Source organism: Lepidochelys kempii, chromosome 3, assembly GCF_965140265.1.
Source record: "Lepidochelys kempii isolate rLepKem1 chromosome 3, rLepKem1.hap2, whole genome shotgun sequence".
In the NCBI taxonomy this organism is placed as follows: domain Eukaryota; kingdom Metazoa; phylum Chordata; order Testudines; family Cheloniidae; genus Lepidochelys; species Lepidochelys kempii.
The window spans coordinates 133,843,858-133,857,368 of record NC_133258.1 but is presented as its reverse complement, the minus strand read 5'-3'; the positions used below and the strand labels follow the sequence as shown (position 1 = coordinate 133,857,368).

The window sequence follows — 13,511 nt, the reverse complement described above, 5'->3', positions numbered from 1 at the left end:
GTAAATCTACAGCGCTGCAGAATGCCACACATTAGGAACCTAAGGCCATGTCTATATGTACAGTGCTGCTGCAGCATGTTTGGTGAAGGCATTCTCTTATGCCGTTGGGAGAGAGCTCTCCTGTAGGCGTAAAACCCCCACCTCCACGAGTGGCATAAGCTATGTTGGTGGGAGAAGTACATGTCAGTGTAACTTATGTCGCTCGGGGGGTGGAATATTCATACCCCTGTGCAACATATGTTTTGCTGACATAAGCTATGTCTACACTATGCCTAAGTCTCATGGAAAGAGAGGTTCCTGATTCCCACTGAGTTTTAATGAGATTTAGGTTTGTGAGTACCTAAGTGTACATCTAAACTGCCTTTAAACCCACAGCAGGGAGTCTACAGAGTTGGGCTCATGCTACAGCACTAAAAACAGCTGTGTAGATGTTTTTGTGAGGTGGATTCCTGTCTGTTAGGACATAGATTGGGATCAGCAGCTTACTTTGTCATCAAACATAAGATGGTAAATTTTCAGTGTTGCTGAAGCCATGTTGGTCCCACTTGTCTCTCTAATAAGATGGTAAGAGCTTTTGATCACTACTGACCTTGTACAGAATCAAACCAACAGCAGAAAGACTTGTTAATGATCCCTAAGCCATCCAGTCACTCACTCATTTACCTAATCGGTAGTTTTCTGGTTCTAGGATATAGTAACTTGCATTTTTCAAAGTGATTTCAGGTGATGACATTTTGAAAGTAACACAGCAATTGTCTTCCATTCTGATTTTGTTAAAATATAATTACCATTTCTTCCTAGAAGTTGTTTATCTCTTGAAAACATAGTACTTTTATATAGTTAACCATACGTATGGAAAGCCTGACAACAAATGCCCTATTTTGAATGCTTATGCTTGGATCTTGCATTTTCCGTGTACGGGATCTGGAGAACAGAGCTACACAAGGAGAATCCTTTGAAATTCTCTTTTTGTTTAAGTTACAATAACAAATACAATGGATAGATAACTACCAGTAACATGTAGCAATTTGTTAGCTGGAGGAATTCCTATAAAAGAGCAAAATTGGCTATGAGGGTTAACATACAGTCAATATGTGTCCCAGAACGCTGGGAGCTTGGAATGAACAAACTAAAATTCAATATTATAATCACAGACTATCAGCTTTGTGAAACACATCCACGCTGTCCGGACAGTTATGCAGAACTGGCTGATGCTTCCAATGTCCTGTCCCAACATGCACCAGGCGCTTGGGTAAACCTTAGAAGTGATTTTTTTGGGGGAAGTCTCCACTTGTTCCAAAGTCCTGGTCAGAAAAATAGAGGATCCTTCCACTAAATGTTTTTGACACATTTAATCTCTTATGAATCAATGTCTTCAATGTTATCCTAAAACGTATTTTCGTGGCGTGCAAACATGTTATCAGTCAGAGACAATACCAAGATTTCCAGACTCTAGGCACAGGGCCAAAACCTGTCCTTGGATGAATGTGTGCAGCTCAAGTCTGGCCCACAATCTTCTGCAAATCAAACTAGATTACAGCTCCTGAAAATTTTAGAACAGCAGAAGTAATTATCAGCAGTTGCGGTTGCTTTGATGGGGCAGTAAAAGTGCAGTGTAACAGGCACAAAAAACCGTCATGAGCTAGTATAAAGTGACATGATCCATTGGGCTGTACTGTTATAAGCTTAAGGAACAGGTGACTTATTTTAGATTAAAGAAAATAACAAAGAAAACATAAATGAATAAAATATCTCTGAGAGAGAGAAAATGGAGGTTTCTCTCACACCCCCACCCGCCGTCTCTCTGGATACGAGTCTACATTCTGAATCTCCTCAGATTCCTGCTTCCCAGCTAAGGATACAAGCCCTCCATGAATGGGATCCCATTGAACCCTCTGCAAACCAAAACCACCAAGAGTGGAATTTTCAGCTCTGAAACTTATGCCTTTATTGTCTTTGTCCTGCACTTGTACATGCTGAAGCACTTTGCAGTCCTTTTGCTCAGTTCAGTGCAGATTGTTACACAGGAGACACACTGTGAGCTCTTGTGGGGAAATTATTTTCCTCATTATTTTGTTGTTCTCAGTCTAACAGGTTTCTTCTGTCTATATGGTTGCTCTTTGTGTGTGGAAAAACAGACTACTGAGTGTCCCACAGCACTGCTCTGTTTCCACTCTCAAAACTGCCATGTGTCCATATCTGTCTGTGTTTTGGCTCTGCAGCCAGCCACTTTCATGTCTGAATGAGAGACAGACAACATATAATCTGCAGCATTGAGTAGAAAAGCTCCAAAATAAACCCAATAAACACTAGCCTAACAAAAAAAAGAGGGGAGGGAAAGTTTGGTGACTTACAAAGAATTCCCTTTCTTGGTTTGAAACAACTCCTGTGGGATAGTGTTTAGTATGCATATGAGATCCTTCTCTCATGGACTCACAACCCTGCTCCTATGAAAGTGTCCTAGAGAATTTCATAAGAATGAAACCGGTAGGGCTCTACAAAAATTACTGTAAAAGCCTACAGAATTTAATAGAAAATGAGATCTTTTCAACAGGATTTCTAATTACCTTCAATAGAATGGTTAAAAAAATCCCTGGAGGAAAGGTTATTGTGTTCTGCTGAGCTCCATGGGTCTTTTCCATCGTGTTGGAAGCTGAAGTCCTCTAGACCCAGAACAGATACAGCAGAGGCAGCAGCTGACGTGCCTCAGGTGGGTCAACTCTGACCTGGAGGAGCTACTGGAGAGGCAAATGAATCTCTGCCTCCAGATCCGCTCAAGCCTTGGAGCCTTCACTGAGCTGCCCATAGGAGTGCTAGCTGTGGTGGTGGGTTTTGTGGTTCCTTCCCACTAGGAACTGGACTGGGGCCACCAACTTCTTCTGCTCATAAAGTCACTTTATGCAGAGCAGAGTCACTTTGCAACTGTTGGTCCTTAGATACCAGGAGTGCCCCCCAAAATATTGAGCCAGCAACCACTGAACCTCCTTAGATGAGCTGTGGGAACTAGCACCACCACCTATGAAGCATTGCAGGGAATGCTGAAAAAGATTCTACAGGCGTATCTGAGAAGAAGCTGTTATGTGAGTGTGAATGTGGTGGTGGTGGGGGGGGGGAACATGAGGGTGTCACTCTTTGAATGTCTGTCCTTAAACTACTGGCTTGGTGGCCTCCTGTAAGCCCCGTGAGCAGACTTCACACATCATTCTATTCTACTCCCTCAAGCACACTGCTCTGTTCTCTCAAGCAAATCAAAATTTCATTTTTTGTAACTCCCTAATATATTTGTTCCTTTTTCTAAGCAACAGCTCCAGCACTGCTGCATTCAACAAAAGAACAAAGCCATATTGTTCGAAGCAAACATACTCTAATATCAGCTGGAACAAACACACAATCATGCTCTCAGACCTCAATCGCCAAACCCAGCTGGACAAAGACTGAGTGAAAAGGCTCGAAACCACAACTGAGAAAGAAAACACCTTTATCTCATCTTTAAAGGACTCAATCAAGCACAGTTTTAGAGCTGTTCTTTCTTTTTGTTAATAATACCCTTTTAAACACCTGAAAATGGCACTTCTTTTCCTACTGATTTGTGGTCTTCCATCTGACAAACATTGATTTCCTCTCCCTCTGTGTTTTGAATACAGCTAAAATGATATGGCTCATTTTGTTGGCTTGTTTAAATATCTGCAGCATTGATTAATGTCAGCACAATTCTGGAAACCAAGCTTGCTAGTTAACTGCTGCTGCAAAACCAGCAGGGGGAACTCAGGGACACACAGTATTGCTTTTTGGAGAGGACACACACAATTTGTCCAGTCTGTTTCTGAATTCTCTGCAACTGAGTCGTAGAGAATAGAATTTACTAGAACGCTCCATCATCAGATTGTAACCGTTTTAAGGAGCACTAGATTGTGACGGTAAACAAGTAACTAGTGCATTTATTCACTTATAGGCCAAGGACTTCAGCTAAATTTTAAGTCATTTGGGTGTAGGTAGAATGTTTTGTCTTATTGTGTGGGTCTGTTTAGTGTACCATAGACGTGAGAGATGGCAAAGGCCTACCAGGCCATCTTGATCCTTTCCCTGCATCAGTGCAGGATTGTTCTCTATGGTACACTTCCTAATGTTTTGTCTCTTCTAGTTTTAAATCTCCCAAAGTCACTCTGAGACTTCTACTGCTTCCTTGGAGATTGTTCCATAGTTCACTGTCAGGAAGTCTGTTTTGACATTATTAGCCTACATTTTCCTGATTTCACCCTGTTATTCTTAATTATACCCCTGTTTAGACTGTTACATTCCCATTTAGGCCTTCTGTCTGCACTTAAAAGTTGGGCCACTTGAACTACGCCAGCATAATTAAGATGGCAACCCTCTCGTAGAGTTGCCAACCCTCCAGGATTGTCCGGGAGTCTCCAGGAATTAAAGATTATGTCATTTGATGAAACCTCCAGAAATATGTCCAACTAAAATTGGCAACCCTACCCTCTCCCCTTGTACAGACACAGCTACAGCTGTATAAAAGGGCTTATTCTTGTATAGCTTACTCTGGTTTGGTGAAGGGAAAAAAGCTATAGTGGTATAAAGTCCCTTAACTGCATCTATGCTAAGCCTTTTTCCAGCATAACTATGTCCGTTAAAAAAAATCGCACCCCTTACTGACATAATTATACAATTAAAACTTTTTAGGTGTTCAAGCCTTAGTTATCTCTTAGAAAAAATCTGTACATATTCAGCTCCTTTTTTCTTTCCTTGTAAGTCAATATTTTCAGCCTGCAATCATTCTCTGAACTCCCTCCAGTTTGTCAGTCATTCTGATAATGAGGGGTTCAGAACTGAATACAATATTCCAGGTCTAATCACCCACGATCCATAGAGAACATCTCTTATCTCCCTGCTTTGGGGTATGATGCACAGCCCAAAATTGTGGGCCTTTTGCTGTGACAAATTGCAAACTCATATCTAATTTCCTGTATGCTCAGCACAGCTGCATTCCTGGTTTCATCCTGCCATTGAATATCTTTATCTGGGATTATTTCCCCTCAGGCATATTAGTCTGCATTTTTCAAGTTGTCTCATTTTTGTCATTTTTCTCTCTAAGTTTCTGTCCTTGCTGATTTTTGTATCTCCTCCCTATATAGTATCATTTGAGAATTTAATAATCATGTTGCCTGTTTCCTTTTCTAGATCGTTAATGAACTGTGGGAAATAAAGCATGAGCTAGCACCAATTCTTGGGCTACCTCCCTGCAATTTGACACTTGGCTGTTTACTGTTCAACTCATTTGATGATGTCTCTACATAAATTCATTTGGATTAATGTATGCATCTAGTGCTTTACTACTATCTGAGTACATTCAGCTACCACTTCCTGTTCTTCCTAATTATTGATAATTCTAGGAATATATAATCAAATTTATCTGGCAAAATCATCTTTGTTTATAAGCCCCTTCTACTTTTTGCTCATCATGGCACCTTTTAGATACTTAATTGTTTTCTTCATTTAGTATGTGTCCCATTACATTAAACTTGCAAGGCAAAGATTGCCAGGATTGCTGCTGCTCTCCTTTTTGAAGCTTAGTATTGCACTAGCTGTTCTCCAGTCTTCTGGTGCCTGCCCAGTTTTTGATGTCTTGCTAAAACTAATTTGACTTAGTGAACAGGAGCAGCAAATGGGAGATTGGTGCAGGAGTTCTCCAGGGGAAGGAGGAGGGACTACATGATCCTTGGGGTGAAGTGGTCTTGTTTGTTTCCTTGCCTGCTTGAAGATTATAGTGTGGTCTGTTTTGGAGCTATCTGCTGAGCCAAGCGGCCTGCTGGGCTAAACTGAGAGGCTCTGGTCTGCTATCCTTTGATCCCTAATTCCTTTAGGATTCTTTGATAAGAGGGCAGGGCTAACTCAGGGAGAACAGAGGTTTAAATAGCCAGCTCCTACGCAACCAGAGGAGCGAACAGGAGCAGCAGACCTGAGTTTTGCGAGGGAGTCTGAGAGGCAGACACACCTTACAAACAAACTCTAAAATTTACTTAGGCCAATGACCACCCCTTTTCTCCCCAAAGAAACCAAACAAAAAACTCTGCAAGAGTCAAAATAATGCAGGCAGAAGTCCAGCAGCAGAGCGGGGACTATCCAGTTTGTTGCACTGAATGCAGCATGTATAATTACCAGCTTTGTGTCCACATGGCAGATGTGTGCATACAGTGCAAGCACGTCATGGCCCTCAGAAACACAGTACGGGCTCTTGAGGCCAGAGTGGCTGAACTGGAGGGGCTAAGGGAGACAGAGATGTACATGGAAGAGACTTTCAGGGACACAGTAGAGGGTCCCACCCCCAGTCTGACAGTCTCTTTCCTGCTAAGGAGGATGAAAGTCTTGGGGCAGGAGAACTTGAAGCTGGAGCAGAGGGAAACAATCCCATTGTTGGGGCCCTCCTTCCAGATGATGTCATGATATTCTCTCACACTGAGGATACCCCTCCTTGGGAGGGAACCTAGTGACTAGGGAGAGCCAGGTAATAATAATGGGGAATTCAATTATTAGAAATATAGATAGTTGGATTTGTGATGATCAGGACATCCACATGGTGAATTGCTTGCTGAGAGTGAAGGTTGTGGATCTCACAAGCATCAAGACAGGCTTATGTGCAGGGTTGGGGAGGAGTTGGTGGTTGTGGTACATGTAGGTCCCAGTGACATAGGGATGTGCCCCCAGACAAACATGGGTGAAAGCAGAAAAAACAGACAGCAGAAAGAACATAATAAATCTGGTAGGGCTTCACAGTAGGGAGACACACACCTGGGCTAGGCTAACTTGGGGGCTCAGATCTAGATGCCCATCACCTAGGCTAACTATGTAGTGAAGACAGACCTAAAGACTATAGATTTAATGCTCCATCCTTCAAAGACTTACACATGCACTTAACATTCCATATTGTGAATGATCCCATTGACTTAAATGGGACTGTTCACAGTGCATGAAGTTAAGCAAGCAAACAGTCTTTGCAGGACTGGTGTTTAAGATATATAAACGTTGGGAAGGGTAGAATGGGTGGGGGGCGAGGGCAGTGTTGGCCCAATTCCTGCAGTCCCAGCTTAGTACTTACTCAGGCAAACATCTCACCGAACAGTAAGGACTGAGTGAGGCCTTCCGAATGTGACCCAGCATTATGATACATGGGATTTGGCAAAGTCCTTTTAATGAATAAATGCAAAAACCTAAAACTTTTATTGAGACTTCAGCCTGGATCCATTTTCTGTCAGACGTTTCCAACCTTCGTAGATTTTTTGTTCTCAATCATCTCTTTGTTTCCTAGCAAAATCAACCACACTGAACTAAAAGAAAAGAAGTACTTATGGCACCTTAGAGACTAACCAATTTATTTGAGCATAAGCTGTAGCTCACGAAAGCTTATGATCAAATAAATTGGTTAGTCTCTAAGGTGCCACAAGTACTCCTTTTCTTTTTGCGAATACAGACTAACACGGCTGCTACTCTGAAACCATACTGAACTAGATTCCCAACTCTGTTACGCCAGTGTAAATCTGGATCGACTCCCTGGAAACCACAGGAGTTGTTCCAGATTTACACTGATGACCATGAGAGCTCAATCTGGCCCTGTAAATCCCCTACCCACAAAAAGGAAAAAGTTAACCAGCTCTGAAAAAAAAAAAAACACTTAAGGAGAGATTCTGATTATGTCCCCTAGCGGAATGAGCATAATAAAGAGGAAGGCTGATGCAGCCATATTTCACCTGATGCTTTATGATGTTTATCTGTGGGGGTTCACGTATGGAATCCAGGGCTGTGCTTTCAGGTTCTGACAAAGAGAAAGGGTACATGAGTGTCTGTGGAGAACAACATGCATAAAAAGTAGGGATGGGCGAACAGGTTTGGAAAATGTCAGACTTTCCCCAAACTTCCACCCATCTCTAGATCCAAACCAGAACTGAACCTTTATAGCCATTCTGAAATGTGTGGTTCAACTTAACTTAATTTCCCTCCTTATTTGCCCTTTTTGCAGGCTTCTCCCGCCTCCAGCCTGTGGGTAAGGCTGGAATTGGACCTGCAGAGAAAATGCAAAAGAGTCCATTCCTGTGGCTTTGCCTGCCTGGTAGGAAGTACTGTGAATTGCATCAGACTGTCTGCTCTTGGGCAGACTAGCGATGGTAGCTGGAAGTGGGAAATGGTTTGAGGAACTGGTGAGAATTAACATCTTGCTGTCAATCAAATGTGCCTGCCCTCTGGTAGTGAAGGTAGTGGGGTAGCTTGGGCGCCACACTGGACTCATTACTAATATTTGACAATCAGGCAGGAGCTGTCACCAAAAACACCTTCTTCCAGCTCTGGCCAGCAAGAAGACTGTCTCCATTCCTTTCAGACAGTCCTCTGGCCACAATATCTGTGCATTCATTATTCCCTGAATGAACAGTTTATGCAAAGTATGATGATGATGGTTGCGTCAGCACATGGCATCAACACTGCTTTTGTGTTTAAATAAATAAAAACTAAGAGTAAAATATAATTATTATTAGGCCTATGCCATTTAAAGTAAATTCCTTCTTTGATGCCTTGGTGGGCTTTGAGGAAGAACTATTTCTTACGCGAGGCTCCATGCACATTGTGGCAGGCTTTACCTAATTGCAAAAGGTTCAGAAGAGAGCTACAAGAATAGTTTGAGGTCTGGAAAACATATATTATAGTGAAAGGCTAAAAAAGCTCAATCTATTTAATTTATCCAACAGAAAGTTAAGAGGTGATTTGGTCATGGTCTACAAGTACCTGCACGGGGAAGAGATTTCTGATAGTAGATGGCTCTTTAATCTAAGACCTTGTCTAGACTACAAAGTTTTGTCAACGGAAGTTAAGTCGACAGTCAAAAACTGGTATAATTACATCGCTTGTGCGTGTTCACACTATGCTCCTTCTGTCAGCAGAGCATGTCCAAGCTTGGTGCTCTAGCACTGACAGTGAGAGCAATGCACGGTGGACAGCTATCCCACTGTTCTACTTGCTACTTTCTGCAGCTAGGAGTTGTGGGAAGGTGGAGTGGATCGCAGTGCATCGGGGTGCGAGCTCAATGTCCCATGATGCAGTTCTTTCTATCCCAGCATTCCATTGGCTTCTGACTGCATTTTGTGGCATTTTTCCAAGGCCCCTGTTTACTGTGCGCCCGCCATCTCTGTCTGAAACAATGGATCCTGCACAACTCTGTTGTTGTCACTGTTATGAAAACATGGCGGCTGGTCATGCAGTATATCATGAGCATCCAAGCTGAACAGGAATCAGAGTTGCCTGACCTGCTGTGTGCTGTGGAAAGAAAACACCAGATTACTTTTGGCATTCATGGAGCAGCTACACAGGTGGACCATTGCTTTTGGGCTTGGGAAACAAGCAGTGAGTGGTGGGATTGCATTGTTATGCAGGTCTGGATGACAAGCAGTGGCTGCAGAGCTTTCGGATGCAGAAAGCCACCTTCCTGGTACTCTGTGCGAAGCTCACTCCAGCACCCAGGGCAAGGACACCAAAATGAAAGCTGCCCTCTAAGTGAGAAATGCATGGCGATCGCTGTGTGGAAGTTGGCAACACCAGACTGCTGCCAGTTGGTCGTGAATCAGTTTAGAGTCAGGAAGTCCACCGCTGGGGCTGTGTTAATGCAAGCGTGCAGTGCCTCTAATTGCATCCTGTTATGAAGGTCTCTGACTCTTGGCAGTGTGTGTGAAACAGTGGATGGCTTTGCCGCAATGGGATTCCTTAACTGTGGAGGGGCGATAGATGGCATGCATATTCCAGTTTTGGCCCCAGACCATCTGTGATGGAGTACATCACTAGAAAGGGGTACTTCTCCATGCTCTTGCAGGTGCTTGTAGATACCATGGGCATTTCACTGACACATCAATGCAGGGTGGTCAGGGAAGGTGCATGACGCATGCATCTTCAGGAACACTGGCCTGGACAGAAAGTTCCAAGCAGGAACTTTCTTTCCAAACCAGAATATTCCAGTGGAGGATGTTGAAATGCCCACAGTGATCCTGGGAGACCTAGAGTACCCTTACTTCCATGGCTCATGAAGTCTTACACAGGAAACCTGGACAGCAGCAAGGAATGCTCCAACAATAGGCTGAGCAGGTGCAGATTGACTGCGGAATGTGCCTTGGGCAGATTAAAAGCACGCTGGTGAGTTCAGGCCGGGGTGGGGGTTAGGCATTCAAGATGGGGCAAAGGGTCTAAGTGGGTTTTTTTAAGGGGATCAGTGCAGGCGAGTAGGGATAATATTGTAAATTCTGCCGCCATTTTCCGCAGGTGGGGATATTGAAGCCGATATCTTTCTTTTGAGGGTAAGCAAGGATGCAAGGTTGCATCTCCTGCATGCATGCAGCTTCAGACCCAGTCCCTATGTTTGCTCGCCTGTGTGCTGCTTTGGTTCCTGCACAAGTGATTGCTGATTGGTGCAGGAAAGTTTCCTACAACAGGGGAAGGAACATAGCAGCTCTGCTAAGGAACCTTCGGCACAGGATTGGCGAGTACCTCCAGGAAAGTTTCCTAGAGATCTCTCTGGAGGATTCCCATGAAATTTCGGTGTGCATCAACACACTGTTCCACTGCACTGCTTAGCTGCACAGGGGAATGTGAAGCACATACAAACACAACTGGTCGTGTACATTTCTATCCCTTTACCCACCTCTAGAATATATAAAGCAAAGGACAGCTCTACCTCATATAACTGAGCAGCATCAACTCAAAAAGATCACTTACCAGGGCTCTCCTCTCCTGCATCATGCATGCCGGAGATGGATGGCTGGGACTGGCTAGATCCCTCTGGAATGGAAAAGAGGTCCTGACTCGCTGCACCATGTGCTCCACCTTGTCCTCCAACTTGACCGCCTCATTCTTGACTTCCTCCTCAGGGTTAGGTCTGCTGCCTCCAGCCCCTCCAAAGTATTCACGGGGCTCTGGGCAGTGGAGTTAGGGTCGCTGCCAGTGATGGCATCCAGCTCCTTACAGAAGTGGCTGGTCTTCAGTACCGCACCAGAGTGAGGGTTTGCCTCCCTTGGCTTTTGGTACACCAGCCTCAGCTCCTTTGTCTTCACTTGGCACTGCTGCATGTCCCCTTCGTAGCCCTTATCCAACAAGCCTTGGGAAATCTGCCTGCAGGTATTGAAGTTCCTAAGGCTGGAGCAGAGCTGGGACTGCACAGTCTCCTCTCCCCACAGTGCCAGCAGATTCAACAACTCAGATGTGCTCCAAGCAGGAGAGTGTTTGCTGCGTGGAGCCACCATAGTCAGCTGGGAAGATGCCATGTGAGCTCTCCACGCCAAGCAAATAGGAAGTGGAATTTCAAAAATTCCCAGGACTTTAAAGGGGGACGGGTAGACGCCTGTGTACTTAGGTCCAGGGTAGCAGAGTTCGAACTGCTGACCAGAGCAGTCAGGATGGGCATTGTGGGACATCTCCTGGAAGCCATTTATAGCTACATAACCAAACGCAGTGTCTACACTGACACTTTGTCGATATAACTTTGCCGCAAAAAGCTCTATGCCTCTCTTTGGCAGTAGAGCAGGAGAGTTTTGTCGGTAGAAGGAACATTGTAGTGTGTCCACCTCCACTGTTTTGTCGATGAAACCTGACTCAAAGACTGTTTCGCCTGTGAGTGACTGGGACGCTTCAAGAGGGAGTGCCCATATTGGGATGGAGGAAGGAGGCCCCACCCAGAAAAGGCCCCCCTTGTGAGGTCAACAAGGGGCTATGGACTTGTTGGGCCTGGAGGGAACTGGGACACATGATGAGGGAGTGCCCTCGGGGGACTCGCAGGACCCAAGCTAGCCCTGAGGTGGTCAGGGGTGGGCACTGGTTGTGCATCCTCTGCCACAAGGGGAGACAGGGAAAGCAGCCTACCCCCCAGAGAAGGAGGGGGAGACCGGAGGAACGGGCCAGGTCCGAAACTGCCCCAAAGGAGGGGGTGGTGACGGCCAGGGCCCAAAGGAGGGGATTGTCAGGGGCAGAGAGGCCTCAGACAAATGTGGGATCCCATAGGGGAGCTGGAAGGGCTACCATGGGAACCCAAACTATGGAGGAAGGGAGCGCGCTGCTCCTTGCACTGGAGAGCATGCGAAAGGAGAGAGATTCCCTGCGGGCCCAGCTGAGAGCAATGCTGGGGCATTAGGGATTCTCCCCCTAGTGTGTGGGCTTAAGAGGGAGAGTGTGTAGCAGGGTGGCTACCCTGCTCCCAAAATAGAAGGGGTTAAAAGCAGCCCTGGAGAGGGCTGTGGCTGGGGATGGCTGACTGGGGAAGCAGCCGCAGCTTGGCCACGCCCCAGTCAGGCCCCCAGCTGGCCTGTATGAAAAGGCTGTGAGCCAGAGGCCCAAGGAGTCTCTCTCCAGGCTGGGAGATAGCAGGGCCTGGCTGCCTGCCTGACAGGGTATTGAGGGTGGTGCAGTACTGGGGAAGGAGCGGGCTGAGTGGGAGAGCTCCAGGCTAGCAACTCCCCAGGCTGTAAGGCCTGGTCCAAGGCCCATAGAAGTACTGGGAGGCAGAGGAAGACAACAGGTCTGAACCCCCTTGCCTACGATGAGTGGCCTTTACACTGCAGCCTGCCCCAGGGAGTGGGGGCTTGATGATGACTGGTGGTAGCCCAGACTGAGGCAAGGTGGGGATAGTGGGTTGGGGGTTTCCCAAGAAGGGGAGACCCAGAAGCAGAGTATGGGGGTACTGCCAGGAGCAGAACCCCAGAGAAAGGGGCACCGGGGTCTCTGAGGGACATGGAGGCCAGAGCTGTGCGGATCACCAGCTTGCAGAGGGCACTCCAGGCTGGAAAAGAGCTAATTCCTGGATGACCAGGAAGAGGTGACGCGGGGTGAGTCTGCTCCTTTACAACTACGTTATTACCTGCTGGGATGACGGTTTACCCTTGTGACCGATCATGCACCCCTCCAGTGGATGCAACGAAATAAAGAGAAGAATGCAAGGGTGACCAGATGGTTTCTGCAAAAAGAAAAGGAGTACTTGTGGCACCTTAGAGACTAACAAATTTATTTAAGCATAAGCTTTCGTGAGCTACAGTTCACTTCATCACATGCATGCAGTGGAAAATACAGTGGGGAGATTTATATACACAGAGAACATGAAACAATGGGTGTTACTATGCATACTGTAACAAGAGTGATCAGGTAAGGTGAGCTATTACCAGCAGGAGAGCTGGGAGGAAAAAACTTTTTGTAGTGATAATCAAGGTGGGCCATTTCCAGCAGTTGACAAGAACATGTGAGGAACAGTGAGGGGGGCGGGGACGGAATAAACATGGGGAAATAGTTTTACTTTGTGTAATGACACATCCACTCCCAGTCTTTATTCAAGCCTAAGTTAATTGTATCCAGTTTGCAAATTAATTCCAATTCAGCAGTCTCTCATTGGAGTCTGTTTTTGAAGTTTTTTTATTGAAGAATTGCCACTTTTAGGTCTGTAATCGAATGACCAAAGAGATTGAAGTGTTCTCCATCTGGTTTTTGAATGTTCTAAT

General features: G+C 45.4%; 1 long non-coding RNA gene across 1 annotated transcript; it reads right to left on the bottom strand.

The window, feature by feature from the left end:
* Window positions 1–1,069: 1,069 nt before the first annotated feature.
* On the bottom strand, window positions 1,070–9,297 carry LOC140908295 (uncharacterized). Its single transcript, XR_012157827.1, has 3 exons — window positions 8,890–9,297; window positions 7,749–7,813; window positions 1,070–1,543 (listed from the first exon to the last, which is right to left on the bottom strand). It is a non-coding gene; the product is annotated as an uncharacterized lncRNA (long non-coding RNA).
* Between the last annotated feature and the right edge of the window lie 4,214 nt (window positions 9,298–13,511).